This window comes from Tenrec ecaudatus, chromosome 6, assembly GCF_050624435.1.
Source record: "Tenrec ecaudatus isolate mTenEca1 chromosome 6, mTenEca1.hap1, whole genome shotgun sequence".
Taxonomy (NCBI): domain Eukaryota; kingdom Metazoa; phylum Chordata; class Mammalia; order Afrosoricida; family Tenrecidae; genus Tenrec; species Tenrec ecaudatus.
This window is the reverse complement of record NC_134535.1, coordinates 13176099-13193027: the sequence shown is the minus strand read 5'-3', so window position 1 is coordinate 13193027 and position 16929 is coordinate 13176099.

The window sequence follows — 16929 nt, the reverse complement described above, 5'->3', positions numbered from 1 at the left end:
GGAATGGTAGATAGAATGGTGATGGATAGGTGCACACGTGGGGAGCAAATCCCCTTGGGGTAGAAGGGCTGGTCTAAGAGCCTTCTAAGGAAGTGTTTCAGGAAAGTGAAGTTTTAGGGGAAGCTAGCGCGACTCAGAATACCCTCTTCACCCTTCCACCTTCAGCTTTCTTTCTGCGTGAGCTGTTGCTACAATGACTGGAGCCGAAGCAGCCGCTTTGGCCTCTGAGGTAACTTGAGGACAAGAGCAGAACGCTGTAAGGAGCCTGGAGCCCTGGCCCGCCGTGGCCCACCCCAAGCTCCTGTCTCATATGGAGGAAAAGAAGCCTCTGCTCTGTGAACACCGGGCTTCCTTGTTCCTGAGTTTCCTGGTTCCTGTAACAAACCTAGCCCTGACTGCCCTCGCCTTGGCAGGTCCCACGGGCAGCAATGGCCGAGCTAGGATTTGAAGTTAGGTCCCTGCAGTTTCCATCCTGTTGATTTTATCATCCACTATGAGAAGATGTCCCTCCCTCCAGGACTACAGCTGTCCAGAGAGACCAGGCCCACAGGGGCAGAGGAGAGGCAGGCATGATCTGAACAAGGAGGTGGCATCTGAGTTGAGTCTCAATCCAACTCTGACCTCTAGATAAGAAAGCCATCCCAGAGGTCACACTGGGGCCCTGGGCAAGGACCATCGCTGGACCCAGCCACATAGCATTTGGCCATGAGTCGGGGTCCACAGGACCACCCCAAATTTGGATGATTTTGGGGAGGGCAGCATCACATCAGATCTCCCGCCAGGATTTATCACAGTGAAAGGACACAAGCCAATTAGTCGAGGGAAAAGGCCTGGGGAGGGGGTGGGGGGTGGGGGGGTGGGGGCGGGGACAAAGTCCTGGGGGAACCAGGAGTGAGCTTCCTGGTGAGGCTTCTCTGGGGATCACACAGAACTCCCAGTGGGTCCACACAGATGGAGGCCATGCCAGTGACACTCTGTCTGCCAGGGACGGTCAAAGAGATTCGGAAACCTGGGTTTTCACCGGGGCGCCGGTCACAAAGGCCTCCTCTGTCTAGCAAGTGACTCAGCATAAACCATAGGTTTTAGGCACCTGGGGATCCTGGCAAAGTCCAAGTTCCCTGGCGAACGTTGCAAGCCAGCTTTTCCCAGGTCTTCAAGTGACCTTCTGGAAGGGCTTTCTACCGTTCCCCCCACCTCCCTCTTGGCAGTAAACCAAGCAATGGCTCGTCCACCTCAGACCCAGATTGATTGAGAAAAATCCTAGTCTCCATGCAGAGCATTTAAACGAAGGTCCCGGGAAATATTCTAGAGACACCTGAACACCAGGCCGAGGGGGAGGGCAGATCCGGATCACCGGTGAGCACTGGAGCGGAAGTCAGACAGCACAGCATCTGGCTCCCAATGAACCCACCTCCTGATGTGGCCAAGCACAGGTGCGCTCACGCTGCTCCACCCTGCATCCGAATCCTGGAGCTTGCACCCCACCCCACCCCAGAACCCCACCCCCACCCCACCCCCAGCACCTGACTATGCCTCCTGGGCAGGCTTGTCCTGGGCGGAGGTGGGGGTGGGGTGGGGCGGGGCCGCAGGCCAGGGGTCCAAGGGCACGAGCCAGTCTTCCAAGGGGTGTGGCTACAGGGAGGGGTGGTCCTATAGCCGATTTTCTTTCTTTTTGTGTGTATTAATTAGGAGCTCTTATCACAATCGATACATCCATCCACGGTGTCAAGCACATTTATACATATGTTGCCATCATCATTTTCAAAATATTTTCTTTCTTCTTGAGCCCTTGGTATCAGCTCCTCTTTGTTCCCACCCTTCCTCCCTCATGAACCCTTGATAAATTATAAATTGTTATTATTTTCATCTTACATTGTCCACTGTCTCCCTTCGCCCAGTTTCTGTTGTTCACCCCCCTGGGGAGTGGGGGTTATACGTTTATTGATCATTGTAGACGGCTCTCCATTTCTCCACCTTCTCCCCCCACATTCCCCCCTCACCTTCATGGTATCCCTACTCCCATTACCGCTCCTGAGGGCTTTATCTGTCGTGGATTCTGCGTGTCAAGAGCGCTTAGCTGTACTGTTGTACATGTTCCGGTCTAGCCGGATTTGAAAGATAGAACTTTGTTCACGATATTGGGGGTGGGGAGCATTAAAGAACTGGAGGAATGTATGTTTCATTGGTGCTGTGCTGCACCCTGGCTGCCTCGTTCCTTCCTTGTGACCCTTCTATGAGAGAATGTCCAATTGTCTACGAAGGGGCTTTGGCTCTCCTCTCTGACTCCTATCATTTGCATCAATATATTAGTTTGTTTTGGGTTCTCTGATGCCTGTTACCTGATCCCATTGACATCTATGATCACACATGAGGTGTGCTTCTTCCATGTGGACTTGTTTTTCTGCTAGATGGCCACTGGTTTACCTTCAAGCCTTTACAACCACAGAAACTATATCTTTTAATAGCTGGGCACCATCAGCTTTCTTCACCACATTTGCCTATGCACTCATTTTGACTTCAGCTATTGTGTCGGGGAGGTGAGCATCACAGAATGCCAAGTTATTAGAATAAAGTGTTCTTGTGTTAAGGGAGTACTTGAGTAGAGGCCCAATGTCCATCTGCTGCCTTAATACTTAACATTTAAATATGCGTCCATAGACCTGAATCCCTATTAATATATTGATATATTTACATATGTGCATGCCTATATTTGTAACTCTATGAATGTCTTTTGCCTGCAAGTTCTTTCCTCTATTTCTTTTTACTTTCCTCCTGTCCCACTATTATGTTTGACTTCCATTCGACTCCATAATTCCTCTTGGCTACGTTGCACTTGATCAGCCCCACAAGGCATTCTACGCCCTCCTCACTATCGATTTTATCTCTCTTGTTGTTCCCTTGTCCCTGGGTTTGTTGGCTCTCCCTCCCTTTCACTCGCCTGCTCCTCTCTCACATCCCCCTGGAGCCACCGTCAGCCCTTATGCTCTCCTTGGGACCGGCTGTCCTGCCTACCTTATATGGAGAGGTCTGAGAAAAAAGAAAAAGGAGAGGGGAAAAGCCTATAAATAGTTCCAGGTCTGCTGTCTGCTGACCCCTCTGATGGTTTTCCAATCAAATATAGCGACTTGCCAAGTCCTGCCCATAATTCTGAAGTCCATTTACTCCTCGGGGACTTCATTGCTTTGCTCCCCTTGATGCTCTGTTATGCTCCCTTCCTGGTCTGCTCTGGGGTTGGGGGTTGGGGGGCATGTCAGACCAGACACAATGCCCACACTGTGTCTCCAATGCTGTCCTCCTTGGCACCATGGATCAATGAAGGGATGTCATGTCTCCTACTGGGGCCAGTCCCTCTGTCTTCTCTATGCCTTGACTGCTCTGAGCAAGAATGTCGTCCTCAAGGCTTGGTAGGCCAGATGTGGCTCTCTCTCTCTCTCTCTCTCTCTCTCTCCCTCTTAGTTTATTCGTGTGGTCTGGGCAGACCCGCCCCTCTCCCCAGGCTGTATCTTCAATGGGGTCCTCTGTAATGCATTCTTCTGGGGAGGGGTCCACTTGCTTCATGCCATTGTGTTGCCCTCGAGGCTTGCCACCCCACGTTGAGGTCTGGCCCCTTCCTCACTTTCCTGCCGGTTTTCTTTTTGTACCTGCCACACTATCTTCCTTCCTTCCCTCCTTCCACATGTGTAAACCCTCTATGTCCTTGGGTGGTGCAAATGGTGTGGCATTGTGAGTTACATGTTGGACTGCCAACTGCAAGGTCAGCAGTTCGAAACCGCCAGTTTCTCTTAGAGCAGTGATTCTCAGCCTTCCTACTGCTGGGACCCTTTCATATAGTTCCTCATGCTGCGGTGACCCCCAACCATAACATTACTTTCGTTGCTACTTCACAACTGTAATTTTGCTACTGTTATGAATTGTCATGTAAATATCTGATATGCAGGATGTATTTTCATTGTTACAAATTGAACACCATTAAAACATAGTGATTAATGACAAAAACAAGATGTCATTATATCTTGTGAAATATTTAATTCTAATGACCAAAAAAAGAAATTTTGTCTTGTAGCATGGGTAACAGTCTTCATGCCAGGTACTCATATGTGGGCATATCTGCATCTAGACTGTCCTGGAGATGGATAGAGGAGCAGTGTCTCAGTTCCTAAAACCATCGGAAATATGTGTTTTCTGAAAGTCTAAGGCAACCCCTGTGAAAGGGTCATTCGACCCCCAAAGGGATCACGATCCACAGGTTGAGAACCGCTGTCCTAGAGTGACATGAGTCTTTCTACTCCCATTAACATTTACAGTCTCCACTGAAGCTACAGCTCAGGGAGAGGGGCGAGTCTGATCAGAGCACACAGGAGCAAATGCAGAGGGAAGAAGAGAGAGTGGAACATATCCTGGTCCACCAAGCCCCAAGGCTGATACTCAAAGCAGCCAAAGCACAGAGAGGACCATCGGGCCAGCCCCACCATGAGACACAACATCTCTCACTGACCCATAGTGCTACGGGGGACAGCACTGGAGACACAGTGTGGAAACTGAGCCCACCACACCAGGGCGAAATGCTAAGGGTGTGCAACAGAGCAGCAAGGGGAGCAGAGCAATGAAGTCCCCGGGGAATACCAAAAATAGACTTTGGGGCAGCACCCCATCAGACTCAACCAGAAAATACTCCTAACTAGTATCATTTATGGGCTTTTCTTTGTTTTTGGTTTCATTGTTGTTGTTTTGTCTCCTTTTGTTGTTTTGTTTTGATTTGTCTTGTTTTTGTCCTTATTATTGTCTCTGCATGTCTGTCTAGATAAGATAGGCGGGATAAATAATCCGGAGGGGGGGGAAATGGGACCTATGGTATGGTGGGTGTGGGGTGGGGAACACGGGAGAGGGGGAGGTGGGGTAAAGGAAGGGGGATGGCAACCAACCCAAGGACAAGGGAACAACAAGTGATCTAAAGTCGATGGCAAGGAGGGCATAGGATACTTGATGGGGCTTGATCAAGAGCAATGTAGCTGAGAGGAATTACTGAAACCTGCATGAAGGCGGAACATGATAGTGGGACAAGAGAAAAATGAAAGGAAATAGAAAAATGAAGTAGGAGGCAAAGGGCATTTATAGAGGTCTAAATACAGGCAAGTATATATATAAATATATTTTTATATGATGATGGGGAAATATATATATATATGTGCATATATTTATAGGTTTAATATTAAGGTAGCAGACTGACATTGGGTTTTGACTCAAGTACTCCCTCAATGCAAGAACACTTTGTTCTATTAAACTGGCATTCCGTGATGCTCACCTTCCTGACATGATCACTAAAGACAAAATGGGTGCATAAGCAAATGTGGTGAAGAAAGCTGATGGTGTCTGGCTATCAAAAGATGTAGCATCTGGAGTCTTAAAGGCTTGAAGACAGACAAGCAACCATCTAGCTGAGAAGCAACAAAGCCCACATGGGAGAAGCACACCAGCCTGTGTGATCATGAGATGTTGATGGGATCAGATAACGGGCATCAAAGGCCCAGAACAAAAAAAAGTATATAATTGTGAATGAGAGGGAGTGCAGAGTGGAGACCAAAAGCCCATCTCTAGACAATTAGACAGCCTCTTACAGAAGGGTCATAGGGAGGAAACGAGACAGTCAGAGGCAGTATAGCACCGATGAAACATACAACTTTCCTCTAGTTCTTCAATGCTTCCTCCCCACCACTATCATGACCCCAATTCTACCTTACAAATCCGGCTAGATCAGAGCATGTACACTGGTACAGATAAGAACTGGAAACACAGGGAATCCAGGAGAGATAAACCCCTTGGAACCGATATTGAGAGTAGAGATACCAGGAGGGGAAGGGAAAGATATGGAAAGCAATCACAATGATCTACATATAAACCTCTCCCAGCGGGATGGACAACAGAAAAGTGAGTGAAGGGAGAGATCGGTCAGTGTAAAATATGAAAAAATAATAATAATTTATAAATTATCAAGGATTCATGAGGGAAAGATGGTGGGGGAGGGAGTGAAAAAAATGAGCTGATATCAAGGGCTCAAGTAGAAAGAAAATGTTTTGAGAATGACGATGGCAACAAAGGTACAAATGTGGTTGACACGATGGATGGATGGATGGATGGATGGATGGATGGATGGATGGATGGATGGATGGATTGTGATAAGAGCTATATGAGCCCCCAATAAAATGACTGGGGGAAAAATAGATTTCCAGTCTCAGGGCCCCACAGGGGCAGTTCTGCTCTGTCCCACTGGATCGCCGTGAGGGGAACTGACTCGGAGGTGAGTTTGGAGGGCTTTGTTTGTTTCTTGACGAGTCTGCAGGTGGGAGACTTGAACCAGCAACCCACACAGTAGAAGAAAGTCTTGGCAGTCAGCTTCTCATAAAGACGTCCGCCAAGAAAAGGCTGAGAAGACATCTACCCTGGACCCCAGGCAGCCACGAGCTGCAGGTCGCCCATCTTACCAGACACTGGGCACCAAGGTGACCTTGCTCCGCAGGTGCCTCTGGATGAGTGAGGGGTGAGGGGTGGTTTCAACACCTGACTGTTGTCCATAGAGAACCTGAGGTTCCTGGCTAGGAAGGGCCCGCCCATGCAAATGTACCTTTTAATCAAAGGAGACCCAACACCCCCAAGGGAAAGAAGGCAGTGTTTATGGGCGATCTGAACCTCTAGCGTGCCCTGCCTCCCTCAGTCCCCTCCATGGCTCCCAGGACAGCCCACGGCCCTCTGTTTTGCCAGAGAGTAAACTGAGGCTCACGGTGGGCAAGGACCCAACTCACATCGAGGAAGGAGCACACACTGGAGTCTGGGCCCAGAGTCCACGTGCTATGACGACGTAACCGCTGTATAAAGGGGGGCGCTGTGGTGTAGTGGCCACCACTGGGCTGCGATCCGCCTGGTCGGCAGTTGGAAACCACCAGCAGCTCCACAGGAGAAAGACTGGGCTTTCTACTCCCGTGAACAGCTACTGTCTCAGCACTGACTCGACGGCAGTGAGTTTGGTTTTTGGTTTGGCTGTGTACAGGGTGGTGGTCAATGCGCTTCAGATCTGACCACGAGCTTCCCAGCAGCCGAGGGGAAAAAGGAAATGCGGCAGATTGTGCAACTGACCACTAGATAGAAAACAGTCAGACGTTTCTCTGAGGGGCAGCAGAGCCCTGCCTAGCACTAAATTGATTTTATTTTATTTTTTCAGGCGGCTATTGATGAATGGGAGCCGTGAAGTCTGGTCTGACTGTCCAAGGGGTGACCTGTGGCTTAGACCCCCAGGGCAAGCCTGTGACCCTTGGAGAAAGCTCTGTCCTCCTGAGATCATATACCTGTGTGTGTGTCTGTGTGTGCCTGTATATGTCTGTGTGTATGTCTATGAGTGTCTGTGTGAGTGTATATACATATATATGTGTGTGTGTGTGTCTGTGTGTATATATATGTGTGTGTGTGAGTATGTGTACGTATCTGTGTTGTGTTTCTGTCTGTACATATCTGTGTGTGCCTAACTGTGTGGGGGTGGGGGGGGTGGGAGATCTGGTTCTCTCTCTGTGTCTCGCTCTTTCTCCCTTCACCCCTCTGTCTCTGCTTGCCCCTCCCTCCCTTGCTCACACCCTGCATGCACAGAGCCCTGGCCACCGAAACAGCTGGGTTTTAGGAAGTGCTGCAGTGTCTAGAGCCTGCACAGCAGACCTGGGGGCCAGGACTTCCTCCCCACATGGGGCTGGGCCAGGCTGGGCGGGCAGAGAGAGGGAAGGGGCCTGCTGCAGCTGAGGGGACACAGCCCCGCCAGGCCACGAGAAGCAGCAGCTGGGCCCTCAGACAACAGGTGCCGAGCACCGTTCCACCTCGGGGCCTTCAGAATGGACCTGTGCCCTGCAGGTAGGCACCCACAGCGTGGTGAGTGAGTGTGTGTGTGTGTGTGTGTGTGTGTGTGTGTGTGTGTGTGCGTACAAGGACCCTGGACAGTATGGTGGGATGGCAGGGAATGCCCGGCCCAGATGATAAAGGAGTATGCTCAGAGAGACCCCTACCTGACTAGTGCAGGGAGAAGGAAGCTCCTACAGAGGGGGCTTCTACCCATGGAGGAAGATCGAGAGAGGGCCAGGAGCCTCTCAAAGCCGCACAGGACATCAGAGGAAGAATGAGCTTTAGAACCCAGCCCCCAGTGCTCTGGCTGCCTCTCCAGGCAGCTCTGTGCGCGCTCTGTTAGGAGGTGGAGGAGGACAGTGTCCCTGAGATCCACGTGCGCCCTCATACTCCCGGGGGCTCCCTTCCAGCACAATGGCACCCATTGTTTGGAGAGGACTCTGAGCTCTGGCTCGGGAGGGAGGCGTGACCACGAGTGAGGGCATTGGTGGCAGGAGGTACCCCAAGATCTGAGGCTCCTCGATCTGCTTCAGCCGGCTGTCCACCGGGAGGGCCTGGGGCAGGCAGGAACCAGTCTGGGACCCCTCGGCACATGCTGCAGACCCAGTCACAGGGCACACAGCAAGAGAGAGAGAGCAGGTGCCTAGGAGCCAGCACGGAGCCCAGACCTGCTAGGGGGCAAGCATGTCTTTGCCACCTGGGACAGTCAGCCAGCTCTCCCCGCCCACCCGCTGCAGGGCGTCTAGGAGGGGACCTCTGCCTCATTAACAGAAAAGGAAACTGAGGCTCCATGGGGGGGGTGTGACTCCTCAGACTGGGCGACACCCACCTAGGAGGGATCTTCTTTATCTCCCAGCCTGGGGCCACACACCAGCTTCCAGGAATCGCCTGCACATCCCCCGCCCCCCCCTAAGCTTTCTTGCTGTGTTATCTTGGGCCAGACAGCCAGTCAGCCCTGTGTGTGTGTGTGTGTGTGTGTGTGTGTGTGTGTGTGTGTGTGTGTGTGTGTGTGTGTGGTGGGAGGGTCTGGTTCTCTGTGTCTCCCTCTTTCTCTGTTCACCCTGCTGTCTTTCTCTGCTCACCCCTTCCCTCCCCTTGGTCACACCCTGCATTCGCAGAGCCCGTCTCATGGGGGCTGGGAGGTGCGAAAGCGTGTGGGTGTCGTCGCGGTTAGGGGCCGGCAGGTAGTCATCATGGTTAGGGGCTGGCAGGTAGTCATCATGGTTAGGGGCTGGCAGGTTGTCATGGTTAGGGGCCGGCAGGTTGTCATGGATAGGGGCCGGCAGGTTGTCGTGGTTAGGGGCCGGCAGGTTGTCATGGTTAGGGGCCGGCAGGTTGTCATGGTTAGGAGCCAGCAGGTTGTCGTGGTTAGGAGCCAGCAGGTTGTCGTGGTTAGGGGCCGGCAGGTTGTCATGGATAGGGGCCGGCAGGTTGTCATGGTTAGGGGCCGGCAGGTTGTCATGGTTAGGGGCCGGCAGGTAGTCATCATGGTTAGGGGCTAGCAGGTTGTCGTGGTTAGGGGCCACCAGGTAGTCATAATGGTTAGGGACTGGCAGGTAGTCATCATGGTTAGGGGCCGGCAGGTTGTCGTGGTTAGGGGCCGGCAGGTTGTCATGGTTAGGGGCCGGCAGGTTGTCGTGGTTAGGGGCCGGCAGGTTGTCGTGGTTAGGGGCCGTCAGACCAGTTCCCACTCCTGGACCCATGCATGTGACCCATGCATGACAGAAAGAAACACTGCCCGGTCCTGCGCCCGGCGTCCTCATACTTGTCCTTCAGTCTAGCCTATCAATGCGGCCACTGTGTCCATCCATCTCCTTGGGGGCCTTCCTCTCTTTCTCTGAGCCTCCACTCTACCAAGCCTAAGGTCCTTCTCCAGGGACTGGTCTGATACCTGTGCAAAGTATGTGAGACCAAGTCTTACCACGCTGGCCTCTCGGGAGCCTTCTGCCTGTACTCCTGCTGAGACAGACCTGTTTGTTCCTTGGGGTGTGCATGGTACTTTCGACAGTCCATAGTTCAAATGCATCGACTCTTCACTCTTTCTGACTCAATGGCCGCCGACTTTCGCATTCGCCGGAGGTGATTGAAAAGACTCAGGCCTTGGGTCAGGTGCACCTTGATCCCCAGAGCACTTAGGAAAGCCAAGGTCAAGTGACAAGTGTTTGCTGAGCTCCACCGAAGGGTCCAGCTGGGTGGTGCTTGGGGCAGGGTGTGGCTGTGAATTTGACAGGCACCAGGTCTGCCCCCCGGGGATTTACACTCCAGAGGGGAGACAAATAGCAAATCTCCCTGTGTCATCTGGGAGGAGGTGGCTGGGAAGGCCTCAGGTGGACACACCGCTGGAGCAGGACTCTGAACGAGGAGAGGGGGTGGCCCTGTGGGTCTTGGGTGCAGGGGACATTCCCAGTAGGGAACAGCCAGTGCAAAACTCAGAGGCCGGACGGAGAAGGGTGATGTGAGATAAGCTGGTGCTGAGGTGTCTGTGTGGGCGGTACCAGAGCCCTGGAGCTTCTGTTTGGCCCTTGGTGTGTGTGTATGGGGTGGGGGTAGGGAGCTGAGGGACAGAGAATAGAGCCAGTGGGGCACTTGGATGAGAAGTAGAATCTGGGTGAAAGAGGAGCGAGCCTTTGAGGGTGGAGAAAGAGGGTCCTGGGACAGGCCTGTGCGCCTGTGAAGCAGAGAATAGAGTGAGAGAGGGGAGTCGTTCCAATGTCCCAGCAGGGCCTGGAATTCCAGGATTTGAAGACTGGAAGAGGCTGTCTCTGCCCCAGGATGGAGAAGCCCAACTCTGCCTGGCCTTGGTGCCTTCGATTCAAACAAAGCCTAGGCTCACAGAGCAGCTGAGACCTCACCTGCTGGGTGGCACCTGTGGGTGCCCCTGGTGCAGTGTCCTTTTCCTCTGCTCCCCTGGCGGGCTCCAGGCACAGAGGGCTCAGACTCATCGATGATGTATTGGGCTGAGTTCAAACAGCAAGTGGAAACCCAGAGTGGGGCGGTGTCTGGCTCAGAGGGTCTGGGGGGCTCAGAGGGGGAAGGTGCCTGGCCAGGGGATCTGGGGGATCCAGCACAGGAGTGGCAGGGCTAATGAGTTGGGAGCGAGGGTGTCAGCTTGCTTTTCTACCACGAAAGCCCTCTCTTTGGGGCTTGGGGACACGAGTTCTTAGGGGCAGACTTGGTTGTCCCATGACACAAACGAGGAAACCGAGGCTCAGAGGGGTGAACTGGAGAAGCTGCGTGCTGGCCTCGTGTCCCAGGGCCAGCATGTGGCAGAGCAGGGGCGAGCACATGGCATAGTGGGCAGGGAAGGGCCTCTGTCTTCGTCTGGGCTGCTGGGAAGGGCATGGGGCAGGGAGGGAGAGGGCAGGTGAGACATGGCCTGCTTCAGCCTGGCCCAGGAAGGAAGTGGGCTAAATGGGGTCAGGGGACTATCTAAGGGGTGGGGGTAGATTGGGGGGTCTCTATGAGTTGGTTCAAGGAGCCCTGGTGACACAGAAGGTTAAGCATCAGGCTGCAAACCACAATGCTGGAAGTTCAAGGCCACCAGCGGCTCCTTGGGAGAAAGACGAGGCTGTCTGCTTCTGGAAGGACTTAGAGCCTCAGAAACCATTGGGCACCATCCTAGCCTGTCCTACTGGGTCCGTCATTGTAAGGACGGGCTTCCCGTGTGCAGGGCCTTGTTTGGGGATGCCAGGCCAGCAGTAGTGCTGGGGGAGCTCTGGTTGGTTCAGGAGGCGAGGGAGTCGGGGCCTGCAGGACCCTGGCCCAGAACAGATGTCCTAACATCAAGGGCCCTGGAGGATGAGAGAAGGGGGTTCAAGCAGATGTCTAGAGGTGAGTAAGGACCCACCACTGTTGCCCAGACTGGGCCCTGATTGCAGCCACTCCTGGTATGAGTGAGGGGACGTCCCCCTCCTGGCTCAGATGCAATGTCCCCATCCCGCCCCCTGGGGAAGTGGGAATAAGCTGAGCTCAGGCCCAGCTGGATGACGCCCTGCCAGCTTTCAGAATGCCTCTCTCCACAGGCCTCAGTCCCTTCACCTGTTCTGATGGACAGGGTGGACGGGCACAGATGTCCCCAGGGCTGCCTCCCCACCTCCCGTGGTGTGTGGGGGACATCCCGGAAGCGAGCAAGAGCCCCTCCCCCAGGGCCTGCCAGGAAGGCGAGAGGCCCAGCAGCCCCGTCCCCGTCCGGAGCAACTAAGGAGTGACCAGTGACAGGCTGTGTGCTGCTGCAGAGAGGCCTGGCCGCGGCTAAAAATAGAGGCAGCTCTGCTGGGGACAGGAAGCCACACTGGCCTGCAGAGCCTCTGGGGCTGGGCCGGGAAGCCGCTTCTCTGGCACCCCCTTTCCTCCCTGGTGCCCCCCACCAGAAGCCTCTGAGGGGGTCTCTTCCCTGGGGCCTCAGGAGAGTCCCCACCTCCTGAGTTGGAAAGGGGAAGCAGGGCCAGCTGCCCTGGAAGCGCGGCTGCCAGCAGAGAGATTTCTAAAAATATGCTGGGAAAGAGGAAGGACAAAGAGGAAGTGAGGAGCAGCCGGGAGGTGGCCAGGGCCACCAGTCAGGGCGGGTACACGCAGCCGGCCTGCGCAGGCCCAGAGGGAAGCCCGGGCCATGGCACAGCCAGATCAACCATGGGGGTGGGGTGGGGTGGGCTTTGTGAGGTGCGGCAACAAAGGGAGCTTTGGCTGTGGGGTGGGGGTTGGGGCGGTGACTACTTCTTAGCAGGACTGGGATTCCCTGGTGGCACAGTATGAAAGCGAACCAAAAATTCAGGGTTTCAAACCCACCAGCAAGCTGTCTGCTGCCGGGGGAAAATGGACAGCCTTGGGACTGTCAGGAGCAGGCCTCCTGGGTCCTGGGCAGTCTTAAGGAGTTGGGGTGCATGCCCGGACAGTGGGTTCTGGGTGGCATACAGAGTTAGTCCCCTCGGCTGCTCACCCCAAGGTCTGTGCTCCAACTTCATCCACCGGGGCACCTCAGATGAAAGGCCTGGTGGTCAGCTGCTGAGAAGCCAGGCCTGGGAAGCACAGCCGAGCTCTGACCCGTGTCAGAATTGACCCAACGGCAGTGTGTGTGTGTGTGTGTGTGTGTGTACGTACGTACGATGGTGCTATTTTTATCTAAACGATACCCCCACCTGTGCCTGAAGCTTCACCAGTCACCAGGCTTGCCGTCAGAAGTGTCCCCCCTCAGGCTGGGTGCTGTCACTGCCTCGGTGTTCCCCCTACTAGAACTGGGGGTGGGGGTGATAACCAATAGTGATATGCAGGGTCAGCAGAGGCGCAGGCCCCACTCACTGCTGCCCCCCCTGCTGTGCCTCAGTTTCCCCATCACTGAGCTTGCTGTTAGATGCTGTTGGGTGGGTTTGAACTCACAGCAGAAGGAAACACCACTCTCCCTACAGTTCCTGTGCTTTCGCCCATTGCCACGGCCTCTTGTGTCCAGTCCTTCTCCCCAGGGAGGCTCTGCCTGGGTTCCAACAGACAGGGGCTCAGCGCCCCACCCCCACCCTCCACTGTGGGCGTTGTGTTCAGTCTCGACGTTCTCCCCTAGCGTATCAGCCGGGTCAGACTTTCCATGTGAAGGATGCAGACGTTTGGCGTGCTGGCGGGCAGTCGGGTGCTTGATGGCGTGGGGGGTGGGGGTCTGTAGGAAATCCACGTCAGCGTTGTGAACCACAGAGCCAGGTGGATCTGAGTGTGTAACCCAGCTCTGCCACCCTCCAGCCGTGCCACCCTGGCAGTCAGCTAGCCTCTCTGTGCCTCAGGTGCCCTGCCAGTGGATGAGATTAGAGGTGCCAGCAAATGCAGGGGCAGGGCACCCAAGAGTGTGGGCACTGAGCCACCCAGCTAGGTCCCAGATCCCAGATGCCATCCAACTGCCAATGACGGGGGCCCGAGGGGAGCTGGAGGGTGAACTGGTGCCACTGGGCACACTGGAGAAGGGAGGCCGAGCCAGGTCCAGGGAACGGCAGGTGCAAAGGCCTGCGGACAGAGAGTGGTCCCGCAGGGTCACTGCCAGGCCACTGTCCCCCCGGTCCAGGCTGTGGCCAAGAAGAAAGACAGTTTTAACTGCGAGAAGGAGAACAAGAGGGCTGTTTTCCTTCCCCTGCCTCCCTGGACAGAAGTGAGGCGAGGATTCTGATACATTTGATAAAGGGGAGGGCTGGTATTGTCACTTAGCTTTAGAGGGTTATTGGCTACTAAATATCAAGCTTGTCACCAGGCTGGGAGGAGATGCTGCCCTCTTTTCTACTGTTCCCCCTGCACACTGCTGCCAGCAGACCCCTCAAGGTAACTCCCTCCCATTCTCTGGGCTCAAATCACAAGCAAGTGATGTGTTGGAACCTGACACTCCTAAACAAACAAAGACAAATCCTAAGGTCACTAAAGTAACTCACCGCTATGGGGCGATTCTGACTCATAGCGACCCTATCGGGCAGGGTAGGACTGCCCTGTGGTTTCCAAGACTGACTCTTTACGGAAGTAAAAGAGTAGAAAGGCCTTCTCTTTCTCCCTCAGGGCAGCTGGTGGCTTTGAACCACTGACCTTGCAGTTTGAAGCCCAATGTGTAACCACAAGGCCACTGAACTAAATCCGGCTAAATCAACACACACACACACACACACACACACACACACAATCAGAGTCACTTTTCACCCACTCTTCAATCTCTCCCACCAACAATGAAAATATTTCATCGGTAAGAAGGCCCTTCATCTCCAGCTTCTAGTGGAAGGCAGCCGGCAAGTGGGCTTCAGAAAGGAGCCTCTAATGGCGAGCCAAATACCTGGGGTCCTGGCTGTGCCCTGAGTCCGATGGACTTCAGGAGCAGGTGGGCACAGTGAAGGAGGCGGAACCCAGGGCTGTGTCTGCACAGGAGATGGGGGTGGGGGTGCACACAGGGGCTGTTAGAAGTGGGCTCTTTACCCCCAGGCCAATGGATGGGAGACCAGTCTGGAGGGACAGAGTGTGGACAGGAGACATCGGAGCTCTATAGCCACTGGGTGGTGGGTGGGGCAGGCAGGGGGCTGTGGACAGAAGAAAAGGGATGGGGTTCAGTGAGAGAAGAGACAGGAGGGGTGAGAGAGGGGTATCCAGGGGAAAGGCTGTGCTGGAGCCCAGGAGCCCAGGAACAGGGCCAGGCTGTGGGGGGACCGTCTCATCTTAAACACACGGCCTCTGGGACCTCTGAGTGGTGACGGTCAGTACACAGGGGGCAGACAGGTCTGAAGGTCAGGGAGCAGGTGGTGCTGGGTGAGAGCTGGGTAGAAGAGAGACCCAAGGGCACCCCTCACCCTTGGCCATCTCTGCTTAGGAACAGCCATAGAGATGGCCAAGCCCGGCCATGGCCAGGCTCAGACAAGCAGCACATCACACCCACCAGCTCCCCCTGCTGGGACCCACCCAGGAGCAGGAAGACAATCTCCAGCAAGCAAACCAAAGGCAAAGTCTGATAGTTACCCTACAGACCACTGGAGGTGATGGGTTTTTCCCATGGATGGAACTCCTGCCCATTCACCATTCACATCCCCGATGATATCCCCTCCTGGTGGACAACCCCCATCGTCCCCCCGCCCCGCCCTGCTCCTTCCCATCCCTGCATCCTGAACAGTACACAGTCTTGGCTTCACCCTAGGTCCCAAAACAGGGGTTCTGATCCCAGCACTGCTACCTGCTGGCTGTGGACCGAATCTGGGTCCCCTATCCTGACAAGTACCAGCCTCCAGGGGCTGTTGTGAGCATCCGACAGCATCGTTATATGAAGTCCCCTCCTGTGCATGTGGACATGGCACATGGAATCAGGAAGGCCGAGGAAGGAGCGGTCCCTCTGACTCGTGGGACTGGAGAATGGTGGAAGGCTCACGGACTGCCAGAAGGCAGAAGTCTGGCTGGAGTACTTTGGACCTCACGCTTGGTAAAGAAGAGGGGCAGCGAAAAGAGGAAGGCCCTGGACTCGATGGATGGACACCACGGCTGCAGAACCAGGAGTTCGAGGCAAGCCAGGACCGGCCGGTGTCCCCTTCTGGGTGCGTTAGGTCTCTGCGGCAGAACCGCTGCCCGGCACCCACCACCAGCAGCGGCAGCATGTGGCATCGCTGGCACGGAGTAGGCGCTTAGTAATGGTCACTGGAGACACTGGCTTTGCCCGCTGGTGGAAGTGCCCTCCCCCGACCTGGACCCCAAGCCCACTTGGTCTTCGGAGCTCAGAGCTGCTGAATCAGAAAGGACAGTTCACACGGGAGACACTCCGAAACGGGGTTGGGGATGGAGCCATCCCTCCCCCGCCCTGCAGCTCCTGGACCAGTGGAGGAGCTGCTGGGGGGACAGGTGGCTGGCGGTGGTGTTGGTGGCTTCGCATCCAATCCAACCCTCCACGGTGGCCCCACAGCGCAGAGTAGGACCACTCCGCTGGGTTCTCCAGACTGTGGACGTTCGGCATCAGATTGCCAGGCTGGTCTGCTTCAAGACCGCAGGCGGGCGGCATGAACACACAAACGTGGAGGCTTTACGGTGCAGGAGGCTGCAGGTCAGAATCCAGGGCACCAGCTCCTGGGCTTTCTTGCTCGGCGAGAAAGGTCCTTGTCTCTTTGGAGCTTCTTGCTGGCCCTGGGTGAGCTTCAAGTGGCTGGACATCACCACCCACCCCCACTTCTGCTGGCAGATAATCATCGTTTGGGGATCTCTTTGAATAAGATCTTTTTAACGTCTCTTGTCATAACCATCGGTAATCAACTCTCTGATCTCTCAGAAGGGTTGGTCTCACGAGCACCCTGTCAGGTGAATCCTGGCATTGGAGCAGGGCCCAGCGGGACCCTCACAACCACATGGCGTGGGCTGTGGTTAGCCAGCCAGCCAGCAGTCCCGCCCCAGAGTGAACCATATGAAGACCAGACTGAAACACACACAACCCTCACAGCCGCCCAGATGTTTGGGGCCATCAGGGCGGCCGCTCTCCTGTTGGTTGGTCACCTGGTGGCAGCTGATGCATTTGCTGGGATGCTGGAGGCATGGTAGGCACTGCTTCCAATGCCAGCAGGGCCACCCTGGGGAGCA